The sequence below is a fragment of the Nothobranchius furzeri genome, chromosome 2 (assembly GCF_043380555.1).
Source record: "Nothobranchius furzeri strain GRZ-AD chromosome 2, NfurGRZ-RIMD1, whole genome shotgun sequence".
Classification (NCBI taxonomy): domain Eukaryota; kingdom Metazoa; phylum Chordata; class Actinopteri; order Cyprinodontiformes; family Nothobranchiidae; genus Nothobranchius; species Nothobranchius furzeri.
In genome coordinates, this window is record NC_091742.1 from 82811503 (window position 1) to 82825239 (window position 13737).

A 13737-nucleotide genomic window follows, 5' to 3' on the forward strand; every position below is an offset into this window, starting at 1 on the left:
TATGGGGATTTGGGGGTGGGTTTATATAAGTTTTCTTCTTCCCACTCCCTTTCGGGCAGAATAATATGGCCATGTATGTTTATTCCTTTGTGTAATATGATTATATTTACCTTGTTTACTTAAAGGTGCCATTGCCTGAAATAAAAGAAAAGAAAGAAACTGTTTGGCGAACAGATTCAGAGCAGCATTATAGATGCTGAAAAGAAACCTGCTCTGTTTAAAGTAGGTTTTTCACATTTGACATAGATGGTTCCCTTTACTCCTCTCTCAAACCATCTATCTTCTCTGTCCAGAATGTGTACTTTGTCATCTTCAATCAATTGTCAAGTTTCAGGGACTGTTTCCACCCTTACCATTTTAGATGTGACACACACTTAGCCTGATCTCCACTGATGTTGTGCATTAAGTGTGTTTACTTGGTAATTATCTAGCTTTGTTCTGTTAACAAAACTACTGTAGGTTGGTGATTTCCAACACATCAATTACACATTGTGGCAAAACATTAGCTTCACTAGCACCTGTTAGCATCAGGTAGCTAATGCTATGTCTCTTAGCGGTTGCACCACACAGCTAGTTGTCACCATTTGCTGTATTAGTTACACGTTATGTTGATGTTACTGATTAAAATAAACTAATATTAATGCTGTGGCCTTAATTCATTAATCTCATGCAACTGTTTCTGAGTCACTTAGACAAGTGTGTTATTAATATAGCAGGGGTATGTTACTAAATGTTATCGATAATTAGAAATTAATGTAAATCATGGTCATACCATGCCCAAAATCCCATTTAATAAACCTTTATATTAGCCTAATTACTTACAAAAGACACTATGGTCATGTGCTGCTGACATTAGCAGCAGCTATCAGTAGCATTTCCTGGACATAGTGCAACACTTCTGATCAAAGTTTCCCAAACTGTTTTTTCCAGAGTGATTGTGGAATTTCACACTGACAACAGTGTAAGTGGTAATGAAAGAGAGCTTGTCTGAGCTGTTAGGTTTTATTTTGAGATTATAATTAAAAAAAAAATCTTTAATGTTAACACCCACAAAAAGAGCAATAAAAATGTTTCCTATATGAAACAAATTTTTATTCATTTGGTGCAATTTGAGTTATTAGTATAATTAAATAAATTAAGACTTAAAATAAGAGTTATACAAAACAATCAAACTTTAAATTCCCAAATGTTTTTACTGTATATATTTTTTGTGTTCAGCACTAAAACATGCTCTAGTAAGGACTTGGCCAACAGGTCACAGGGATAAGACTTCAGAAATCTACTTTGCATCTGGTCCTGCTGTGACTTAAGCTCATCTGTCTGCGTAAAACTAATCTCTGCTTCTCCAAACTCAGGGTGTTCAAAGACCTCTCTACCACAGGTTAGATATCAACACTCTGGAGCATTTATGTAGAAACTCAATGTCAAGCTCCTCCTGCTTTCGTTCAAGGCTCAATATTTTCTCTCTGTGTGTGTGTGTGTGTGTGTGTGTGTGTGTGTGTGTGTGTGTGTTTAGCAACTGTAATTAAAGCCATAAGGATAACTCCCTTCTCACATATATACAATACCCAGCTCTTCCGTGGATGCAAACCGCAGAAATCCCTGCCATTACCACTCAAACCAACATCCAAAGGCACAGTACCGGCCAGGCTCAGACAACAGGAGTTCTGGAGAAAAGAAAATGTATGGGGCTGTAGGGAGATTAAATGCGTGTGTTTTTTAGCAGAAGGAGGAGATTGGCCTGGTACAGGTTGTACTTCCCAGCCTCTGATATGTAGGATTGTGTGTAGGCCTGTGTGTGTGTGTGTGTGGCACAACATGAGTCAGGTTCTGGGTACACCAAGAGACCGACAGACACGATAATAATCACTTCCACGCTGATACACACTCACACACTCCCACCATGAGGAGACAGAGCCACACAGGCGGTCAGACAGTCAGACGAGCTCATCACGCCCACATGAAGCAGCCTGAACGGAGCAGCTTCTTCCCGGATAATTAAGGTCCTCATTCAAGGAGAGAGGTACCGATGGTGTCCTCAGTAGGGACAGCTAATCCAGAGCTGTGGCCCTATAAGCTAGGGGGACCGATCCTGATCAACATACTCACCATAGTAAAGTTACGCAGCACACAGTGACCAGCAAAGGAGCTAAACAGGCAATAAATGGTGAAACCCAGCAGACTGTCATTTTAGTTTTAGGCCAAACTAAACTGAGTTTTAACAGATTCAACACCACAGTCTCAAGGGTGAGGGTTGGCTCTTAGTTTGAAAAGTATTTTCTTTTACAAAATGGGATTTATACATCTAAGCTGATGCTTTGCCAAAGTCCCCAGACTCTTTGTAGATAGAAGGGTTTTTGGTTTCATGAAGATGGTGGTTCTCCATCCTCGTCCTGGAGGGCCGGTATCAGCACACTTTAGTTTTAACCCTGTTTCAACACACCTGCTTAATCAGCAGGTGATTAACAGGCTTCTGAAGAGCTGCTGGTGATTGAACTGTGTTGGAGCAGGGAAACAACAAAAACACACCTTCCAGGACCAGGGCTGAGAACCACTCAGAGCATGAAACCGAAACATCACAAAACACACAGCTAGACACTATCATGGCTTTCATTATAATCTAACTAAGAAGATACATATTTATGAACTTTATAACTAGCATGACACGCTGACGTCTACCTACAGCTAGCTCTTCCAGGAAAACAGACTTGTGGTGTTCATGTGCATGCAGCCATGTTGGATTGTAAGGACAGGAATTAGCGAGTCCTCACTGCAGGGGTTTGGGTTTACGGGCAACGTTTGGTCAACTTGACCTAAAGGATCATTTAAAATACACAACCTACCTCAATAAGGTCCACACATCCACACTACTGAGTGCGCTGGTGGTGGTCGGAGGGACCGGTGGCGCCAGTGCTCGGCAGCCTCGCTTCTGTCAGTGCGCCCCAGGGCAGCTGTGGCTACATCGTAGCTCATCACCATCAGTGTGTGAATGTGTGTGTGAATGGATGAATGATACACTGTAGTGTAAAGCGCTTTGGAGTCCTTACTCTGAGAGGCACTATACAAGTGTGGGTCATTCATCATTCTGCGAGGATCAGACTTGGAGCCAATGAGCAAAATCTCTAAGAGCTGTGATGCCTCTCTTGTACCAGCTGTTTGGAAATGTAGACTTCAGATGTGGAAGCAAAACTGAACTGAGTCAGAAGTAGTCTGTTACCATCAACACAAGAAACCGCCTCTTTATCTCAGACACTTGGACTGGTTTATTATTTGAACTTTGCAAACCAGTGAATGAAGAAGCTAATCATTGACTTCCTTTATTCCAATCAGGCTTTGAAGTGCAAACACTTGATTGCTTTGAAAGCACACGCCTCTTTCCGGACTTGAACCTCGCCGCTCAAAAGAATAGTTAGTGTGTATGAGTGAGACTGTCAAGATAAGCGATGCGACCATTTCTCACTCACACCTCACCCTCTTCAACCTTTCTCACCTACGCACAATATTTTACAACTTAGGCACGAGTAGTTCTGAAATTCTGAACAAACTGTGGTAGTTTCACTTTTATATTTGTGGTTTTAGTGCTGTGTAGTTGTAAAAGATGAGATGATAGAGGGAGAGAAGTCTAAATGAGTCTTACCAGGTGATGGTGGGTCCTCAGGACCTACAGGCCACCATGACACCTCTGACTTCCTGAAACCAGAACATAAAAGAACAAAGATCAGTTTGGAGATGTCAGGAAAACTCACACAGCTCTGCTATATTTCTACAGAAACTCAAATGACAAGATTTACTCCCTAAACACGAGGATCGCCGAGACAACAGAGATGTGTAGCCAAAACACACACCAGCGTGACCGGAGTGATGATGTGAAACCGACTCATGGTAAAAGATCACCGTGTTCTCTGGAGCTCAAGGATCGTCCCGCAGCTTTACGGTTATGTACGGATGCGTGATGTTTGCTGGCTGCTTCCGTGGTCATGATGCTGTGGGTATGTCACTGGGTTTGTGAAACCACAGTGTGTGGAGGTGTGTGTTAGCCAAAAATGCACAGCAGGGTCTGGACCGTAGCTGTGGACAGCCATCTGTGTGAGTGTGTGTGTGTTCCTCATGTGCCGCCTGGTCAGTGAGTCACGGTGTCGGTGCTGGGCTCCATGACTGAGAACAGGTGGTACTCTGGCCCACCTCCCCTCCCCCTATACACACCTCCACACACACCCTGGGAACACACAGCACCTGTGATGTGGGCAAACACAAAAGTGGATATGGAGACACACACAATTTACAGAAGTGGAAAATGGAAAAGAAGTTAGACAAACCTTTTCTTTCTTACAAAACTATATTTAATGGATGATTCATTGGTGTAAAAGAATAAATAATTTTATTATTGTAAAAATGGTAGAAAAACTTAATTTTATCACTATTGCAGATCAAAAGGCAACTGGGACATGTACAATGTGAGGCCAGATGTAACCTTCTTTAAATCAGATTCAGCCTAAAACTACTGGTTACGCCTCATAAAACTCAACTTTTTATGTGAACTTTCACAGGAAGACATTAGGATAGGTGATTGCCTGATGTTTATAGGTTTGTTTTTCATTTCACTTTATTTGTAAAGCCCCTTCCACGACCTTATCGGACGCCCAATGTGCTGGACAATACAACAACCAACAACAAGTAAAACAGTGTAAAAAAAGTCATAAAAACATAAAACCTAATTAAAAAATACCACATTACATGCAGGCCACTGAAGCCATGCTAAGACATCAGCTGTTGGAAAGCCATGACATAAAAACGCGTCTGCAAACGAGATTTAAAAAAACAGCAAGGAGGGCGGCTGACGCACGGTTAATGGAAGTTCATTCTACAGTCTTGGAGACAATCTCCCCGTCAGTTGCACTTAGAACGTGGAACTACCAACAGTTCTCTATCAGCCGAGCAAAGAGCTCGTAATGTAGCACGATTGTTCAAAAGGCTAGCCATGCAAGGAGGAGCAGTTCCCTGAAGAGCCTTATACACTAGGGTTAGCACCTTGAACTTCACCCTGAAGAGCACAGGAAGCCAATGCATGGTTTCCAGTACAGGAGCAATATGCTCCCTACGTGTCACGCCCGTAAAGAACTTAGCAGCTGAATTTAGGACTAACTGTAGTCGTACCACCGCACCCTAATGATCATCTTCCAAACCAGACTGAGACTCCATCTTCCCCACTGTGTTGTGTATTGAGTGACCAATGTAGGATGTGGCATTGAGATTGACCCATTGGTGCTGACAGAGCTGAGCTGAAGAGTAAGTGTATGCAACACTATAACTGCCCTTTCACGAGTCAGCGTGGCTCAACTTGGCTCAACTCAACTCTAGACATCATTGCGGGGCTGCCACCAGAGTTTGAGAAGTAACACGAGGTGATTTTTACATGAAAGCATGACAACAATGGAGGACATAGTTGTGATGATGAACGTTCCACAGAGTCCGTGGAAAAGAAGAGACCCAGAAAAGACTGCAGACAGCGAGGCGGAACACTCTAGAGCAACCAGTGACTCCGCCCCTTGATCAATCTCCAACACCAACCCTGACCTCTAAATCCAACATGGCTGCCTCACACAATGAGTCACACACTTAGTTATGTTGCTAACTGTGTTAGGGTGAACAAAATGCTGAGCTAAAAGTAGCCTGTTTACTGAGAACACACAACACATCCTACTGGTTTGGATGAGACGATGCTCCCAGAGCCAGCTAGATGGAAGCTAAACCACGTCTGCTTCCATGTGTCAAAGCCAACATGACTGTAGGCCTGGATAGGCTCAAGAAGACCACAAGCACCTTTTGGAACAATACTGAAGAATCGACTTAAATATACAAAAGACAGGGATGAGTAGAGAACCGAGCACATTTATCTACTGTTGTCGGTTCCTGCATGTGCCGGTGAACGTTCTGTTCTCCATCTAATTTTCTACCTGCAGGGCGGCACCACAGAACACGCCCACGCTCACTCAGCCTCCATATGCTCCCTCGCTGGGGGAGCACCGACACACAAGCAGAGCAGTGTACGGATCGGCTTGTGCTGAGTGTGCGACAGTTGTGTCAATATGAGGCAGGAATAGCTGGCTCAGCCTTCACTGATCTTGCAGACTTGTGGTTAAAGCCCCAAACCTCTGAACCAGGGGTCAAAGTGCACGCTCCGTGAAGGGTCACAGCTGTGTGTGTGCGTGTGTGTGTGTTTTTAGAAAGAGCGTGGGTGTTTTCTAAGAGGTGCAACATTAAACGATAACAAGGCAGGCAAAGCGAGAATATATTCTTTTATGACACATCGAGAAAATGTCAGACATACTGATATTAATCATTCATTTGATCGATATCAGGGCTCGTAAATTACACGTGTTTGTATTCAAACAGCAGCAGATGAAGATCAGATGAGCGAGAGCGTCTGTGAGCGGTAGTGATAGATGGAGTACGATATAGGAAGCTGCAGAAAGTGGTGTTTATCTCTCGTCTGTAAAGGTTAACCAGTGGGAGCATCTCCCATTGACATTAAGCAGCTCAGAAAGGAGGTGAAGAGGTGGAGCAACCGAGAGTCTGCTCAGAGGAGATGAAAAGGCTCAGATGGGAAGAGACTAAAATCTAAAAGCCCCGAGTCAGACCAAAAAAAGCAACCATTTAAAAGAAACTTAAGTAGTTTGAGGAGATACGGAGACCAAAAACAGGACAGATAGAAAAGTGATTATTAGTTTATTTAGAAAGAGTTCAAACCTAAACAAAACCCAAAGCAGGTGAGAGGATAAAAAACCAAGGAAGAGCTTTTAGCTACTCATGTACAACAAAACAAAAGCAATAAATACATGAACTGGTTTGCTAACGGACAGCTGAGTAAATTGTCTAGCTTTGAGGCTTAAAGAACACATGATCCAAATTTAGAGCCATCTAGTAGCAAAGTAGCAAACTGCAACCAACTCAAAAAGGGCCTCACACTCTTCAAGGCCTAAAATGTCAACATTTCTTCAAGTCTTAATTGACTAGTTTGTTTGCTCCAGCTCAATTTATTGTGTTTTGGGGGATTTGAACACCCAACCATCTCCTGAAGGCTACAAAAAGAAACATTAAACAGGAACACAGCACACGAGCAACAATGACCCCCTCAAAACCAAGCATTCCAAAGAAAACTCAAGAAGAATTATCCAGTTTAAAAAGAAATAAATTAGGTCAACTGGTGAAAAAACACCTTAAGAAAACAACTATGTCACTGAGTAAACATCTATTGTTCAAAAGTATATTTGAACAAACTCCTTAAATTGCTTTTGTGACCTCTGGTCACCTGTAGTAAGTGAAACATCTAGCACACACAAACAATGCAAACAGACTTGTAATTTAAACACATTTAAAGCGGTGACGTTTATAATAACGGAGTAAAAGTAACCCGATCAGACAGCATGCTTGAACCTGCATGGCGTGAGTACAGTAGCCGTGTTTGAGCCGCTGGAGCCCTGACTCACTGGTGATTCAGGGGCTCTCTTCAAGTCAGGACAACAAACTTCATACTTGCACGCACGCACGCACGCACACGCGCACACACACACACACACACACACACACACACACACACACGAATATGCAACACTGGGTTGCTGCAGGAGAGGTTAGGGTTATGTGTGTGTCTGCTCCACTGTTTGGACTTTAAGGCATCAGGTTAATCACTCCGACACCACGGAGCTGAACAGAGAGGGAGGACGGTTTGTTTTATGGAATGTCGTCTCACCACATCCTGAAGGTGTATGTCAGCGATCAGGGCCCAGATAAACACATCTAGGAGATGTTTGTCAAGCAGCTTCACTGATCATGCGTACAAATTTTATGAATGGTGGTGGATGCTCTTTATTCAATCACCATTAAGTCTGTTTTGGTGCTTCTGGTCAGCTGTGTTGAAATATTCTAAAGCCATATGCCCATTAAATTGGCTTTAAACTGGGTGGTGGCCTGATTATTTTGTGTGCATGCACGAGAGCGGCAGACAGTCTGCTTTCTTTCTCGTTTGCCTGCTAACACGAACGCGTTGAGTTGGGCTGGAGCTGGCAGCGCTACAGACAGTAAGGAGGAGTGTGAGGCTGGCTGTGGTCGGGGATGTTTGGCCCTGTGAACTTCTGCCACATGGCCTCAATAAAAGGTCGAGCCCAGCTCGAAGAACCCAAACACCCACACTGACTCCCACGCGCGTGCAAGCATGCACGCATGAAACGGGTGGATGGATGAAGTGACAGACGAGGCGGTCAGACAGACTTCCTCTTTGAGGACAAGCAAAGAAAATGACACCAACATGAGGAGTAGGAAGGTGACAGACGGGACTGGTGGACTCGAGCCCCACGGTGCACAGCCACAGCTCGTCTGAAGTCCGGCAGAACGGGCCCACAATGAGACAAATAGGAAGGAAGAGGACAGGAATGAGCAGTCGGTAATAAATTGTGTCTAGACAGATGCTAATGAAAGCGGGCCGACCGAGGCTGCTGCCAAACTCAAGAGCTGTGAACAGCACGAATGTGTGTGTTAGAAAAGAGCCGTTCTGTGTGAGGAGGCGTTTTAGAAAGCGTGCCGAAACTGGAACTTTATGAATATAACCCTTTTACACATTTTTTACCCCCGCTGCTCTCTTCCTCTTCCTCACACAAACAGACAAACAGCAGCTGAGCAGAGCACATCCCTCACAACTGTCAGAGGCATTCAGAGCAGTTCACACCGCTAGTGTCCTCCAAATAAACACAAGTTTATTGTCAAACGGTGACGAGTCAGCTTCATCCCAAAACACCACATAAAACGTGTGTGCAGAAACCAAAGACACAACAAATAAACAAACACCAGCCTAACTTGTTCAGAGCTTCAGTTTTTAGGATTTGGAGTGTAAAACAAAGGCGTCAGACTTTTGAGTGCATGCAGCTCGCGTGTCTAAACCTACTTCATACAAACACACAGAGTCTCAGAACCGTGCCCTGAGGCATCCCACTGAAACAGAAACCCGAGAAAAAGAAGGATACTTTCCTTAAAGATGATAATGAGTCACAGAGAAGAAACTTTCCTCAACGCAAAATAAACAATGTATTGTTATGGAACGTGTACTGATTTGTGGTCGTAGTCACTTGGATAACAGGATTGTGAGAATTAAATAAACATGGAGGCTATGTAGGATGGATCTGTTGCTGACTAAACAAAGATTAAACATTAAGTAAAGATACTGATTTGTAACCATTTAGTTGTATTTGAGGCACTTTGCTACTGTACTGGTTCCAGACTAGTGATGTGCGGATTGACTTCTAACCCGCGGTACCCGTGGGTTACTCGAGGGTCGGGTCAATACACTTTTACTTCAGTGCGGTGCGTTTGGGGCGGGTTTATGAAATACACGTATTATATATATATGCACACTAATAAAAACATGAATCAATGCTTAATTTTGTAAAACAAAATATTTAAGACAGTTATTTAAACACGGTCACATTTTAAAACATAACTCCACGCAGACAACCTTCGACCCCATGACGTAGGCACGTACAGAACGCGCCAGTGAAGTGCACTTTAGCTCCAAGCAGGTGGCAGGCAGCCACGTCAACAAAACGATGGAGGACAATATTTTGGATAAAATTCGTTCGGGAGTTTACATTCTGACAATACTCAGTTATATTTATCCATTAACCCTGATGAACCTAATCAGTTGGGTAGATTACAGGCTTGTCTTGAGGACATAAAAAATTGGATGACTCTAAACTTTTTGCTTTTAAATCAAGACAAGACGGAAGTTCTCATCTTTGGACCAGAAATCCAGAAAAGGAAATTGCTTAGCCAATCGCCTGACCTTAATGGCATTACATTAATCTCCGAGAACAAAGCAAGGAACCTTGGTGTTTTCTTTGACCAGGACATGTCATTCAAATCCCAGGTTTCACAAGTTTGTCAGATTTCCTTTTTCCACCTTCAGAATATTGCTAAGATTAGAAGCATACTTTCCAGGAGTGATGCTGAAAAACTAGTTCATGCATTTATTACATCAAGACTGGATTACTGTAATTCATTACTCTCAGGAAGTCCACAGAATGTAGTTAAAAGTCTTCAGCTTGTCCAAAATGCTGCAGCTAGAGTTCTGATGAGAATTAAAAAGAGAGATCATATCTCTCCTGTCTTAGCTTCCCTACATTGGATACCTGTTAAATTCAGAATAGATTTTAAGATCCTTCTTCTCACATATAAAGCTCTTAATAATCAAGCTCCATCATACATCAGTGATCTGATTGTTCCATACGTTCCTAACCGAGCACTTCGCTCTCAGACTGCAGGTTTACTGGTGGTTCCCAGAATATCTAAACTTAGGATGGGAGGCAGATCTTTTAGTTATCAGGCTCCTCTCCTGTGGAACCAGCTCCCAGCTTTAGTCCGTGAGGCAGACACTTTGTCTACTTTTAAGAATAGGCTTAAAACATTTTTATTTGATAGGGCTTATGGTTAAAATCTGATGTTAGCCTAAATCTGGACAAGTGGGGGAGTAGAGGGGGGTGGAGTGTACAGTCGGTAAAGACGGCTCTCCCTTGCCCTGCCTCCAACATGCCTCCATCTAAATAGGATAGATTATCCAGAGTTATCTCTGTAGTTATGCTGCTATAGGCTTAGACTGCTGGAGGACACACTGACCACTTTTCACACTCTACTGCTTTCTTCTACAGTCTGCTCTTTAACTGTACTATTTTGTGCAATTTCAGCTGTTAACTTTATTTTCTCTGTAAGTGTTTTTCTCCCCAGAAGAAGCTACAATGACGTTCTGCTGAGCTGTGGTGGCCTCATGGAGGGGGCCATCGACTAGCACACTGCTGCTAACCACTAATACATTCTCTCTCTCCTGATAATAACTTTTTGTTTTCATTTACTTTTGATGTGCTAATGCTAGTTTATCCGTTTAATTATAGATCCACTAGGATTAATACAATAAAGTTTATCTCTCACCAAATACAATATTTACTAAGACATCACAATATAACTATAGACACATTACTTGTGTGTGTGTGTGTGTGTGTGTGTGTGTGTGTGTGTGTGTGTGTGTGTGTGCGCGTGTGCGTGTGCGTGTCTTTGTCTGCCTGCTCTGTCTTCTCGATCCCCAGTGAGTCGTGGAGGATGGCTGCTTATACTGAGCCAGGATTCTCTGGAGGTTTCTTCCTGTTAAAAGGGAGTTTTCCTCTCCACTGTCACTTTATGCTTGCTTAGTATGAGGATTGCTGTTAAGTCACTGACACTAGTCAGTGACTTGATGCAATTTGCTGGGTTCCTTATATAGGAAACATTATTTCTGATTGGCTTAATGAACTATGAATTGGAATGTTTATTATGTGAAGTGCCTTGAGACGACTCTTGTCATGATTTGGCGCTATATAAATAAACTTGAATTGAATTGAATTAAAAGAAAGGAGGGACAAACTGCTACATCGTGTGTTTGGGAAAGATTCAGCGAGGTAATCAGCGCAGACAACAACAGCATTTGCTGGACAAAACAAGGATATAACAGGTGATGCGTTTGTTGGCTTTCAAAATGTTTGATAAAAGTTGTAAAATGTTTTACTATTTTTTTTGCCCAAGCAGGGGCTCTAGGTGCTGATTTTGTATTGGTTTATTGCACTATTAGCAGGGTAACAAACAAAAATAACCCTTATTTAATTTAATTTTAAACTTTCTTTATCTGCCCATTTTTTATTTTTATTTTAGCCTTTAAAATGTAAACGTTACTACCATTTTCCAGTGCCAATTTTGGGGCCTGTTAATGCACATTCAATCAATAACGTGTTTTTAATGAGGTGGGTCGGGGCGGCGCGGGTTGTAAAAATAGACCTAGTGATGCGGGGCGGTTTGGTGCGGGTCAGACGTTATCAAATCTGCGGTACCCACGGGTTGAAAAAACTAACCCGCGCATCACTATTCCAGACGTAGTTTGCTTAGACCTCGTCACCAATGGCTTTTTGCATCCTTCTCTCTATCGCCTCTATAAACACTACAAATATCCACCTGATGTCTGTCAGATTTCAATTTCAGGAGTCATGGGCTTCCACGAGCACTTAGAAAATGTTGCATATTGTGACATCTCAACAAAAAGCTTTTATGTCAGGTTGACCTCTGTATTTTTCAGACTGCCCCTAGTGGCAGCAGAAAGTCTAGTACCCAACTAGCTCCACATCAGAGATCCAAGTGATGATGCGTGGTGGTTTTCCAATGCTGGACTAACTCTGTGGACAAAAGCAGAAGTATACAAGCCTGGCCAAGCCCACATACCTGAGCAGAGGTGTTCAGCCGTACCATCGAGCTGCAGTCACAAACCAAAAAGACTTGTTGTTGACACTCTCCTCCAGACTGCAGTGATTTCACGCCTATTGAACACAAGGGATTCCTGTGGAAATGTCTCATTTGTGAGGAGCACCAGTGGAGGTGAAAGTGACACCAGTCCTCATATGGTGAGGAGATGTGGGAGACATGAGCTGGCCATCCTGCATCTGCTCACAAAGCAGTCTTTATCTGACGGAGGAACACGTGAGCCCCACATGGAGGCTCCAACCCTCTCAGGAGACCACACATGCAAAAAGCACACATATGAACTCCCAACATGACAAACACTCACTTTCACCATCGCGTTGGCCCACAGTCACACCATGTGAACACATGAGCTCTTCCTTTATGGTTTGGGTCTAAAGATACTTGCCTAACAGATCCTACACTTTCTGAAGATGAACACACACATAATTTCACCCCAGTACTCTAATTATATCCATGTCAAAATGCTATAACAGCTTTTTAGAGACATTTATCATTATCCTGATAGAACATTTTCCTGTTTGTTTACCTTTGGTGTTTATTATAATCCACCTTTACCCTCACATTTGTCAATGTTAGACATTAATAAAGGATTTTATTCTTTACTGTTTTTTCTTAGAACTGGCTTTTTTTTTTTTAAGGGAATAGTAAATGTCTCACCTGCAGCAGACAGAGCGATTCAGTCATTTGAATGATTGAGTCAAGCTAACAGCTAAGAGATGGTTTCGGAGGGGTGATCCAAGAACCTAAAACAACTCAAACCTAAAGCTTTGCAGGGATTTTGAGTCATTATTATATTAGTTGCCTTTGGAAAAAATGCGGCGTGGCTCATTTGGGAAGAAGGGAATTTGCTCAGGAATACCTTGGATAATTGTAGAGTCCTAATACAACTCCAGACCAAAACACAAAGGGTTTATTAGGAGGTGTGTCTAGACTGGTAGAAACTAGAAAAATAAAAACGATATTTTTTGTAGCGCCACTCAACATAAAAATCACGAGGCACTTCACAAAAACAAAAAAATAAAAAAATATAAGTTTTTTATGATAAAACAAATATGGTTAAAGTGAGAAAAAATGTGATAAAAAGTGTAAGGAAAGGTAAAGAGAAGATGAATAGGAAAGGCGAAATAAGAGCAAAATAAAGAGAGAGTGGTGAAGAAGGTCATAAAAAAGACAGCTTGAACAAGTGAGTCTTCAGCTGCTTTTTAAAGGAGACCACTGAGTCCACTGAGCTCAGGCTCAGGGGGAGAGAGTTCCAGAGTCTGGGGGCCACAGCAGCAAATGATCTGTCACCTTTGGTCTTTAGCCTGGTGCTGCACAACCAGTAGGCTTTGGTCACTGGACCTCAGGGACCTGCTGGGGGTGTAGGGACTAAGAAGATCACCAATGTATGACGGTGCTTGTCCATGTAAGGCC

General features: G+C 42.7%; 1 protein-coding gene across 1 annotated transcript in view; it reads right to left on the minus strand.

Moving 5' to 3' along the window:
• Positions 1 to 13737, minus strand: part of kdm6ba (lysine (K)-specific demethylase 6B, a) — a 192769-nt gene that overhangs the window by 26091 nt on the left and 152941 nt on the right. The window contains exon 5 of the mRNA XM_070548070.1: positions 111 to 3690. The gene's annotated coding sequence lies outside the window, so the exon portion shown is untranslated. The remainder of the gene's footprint in view (positions 1 to 110; positions 3691 to 13737) is intronic.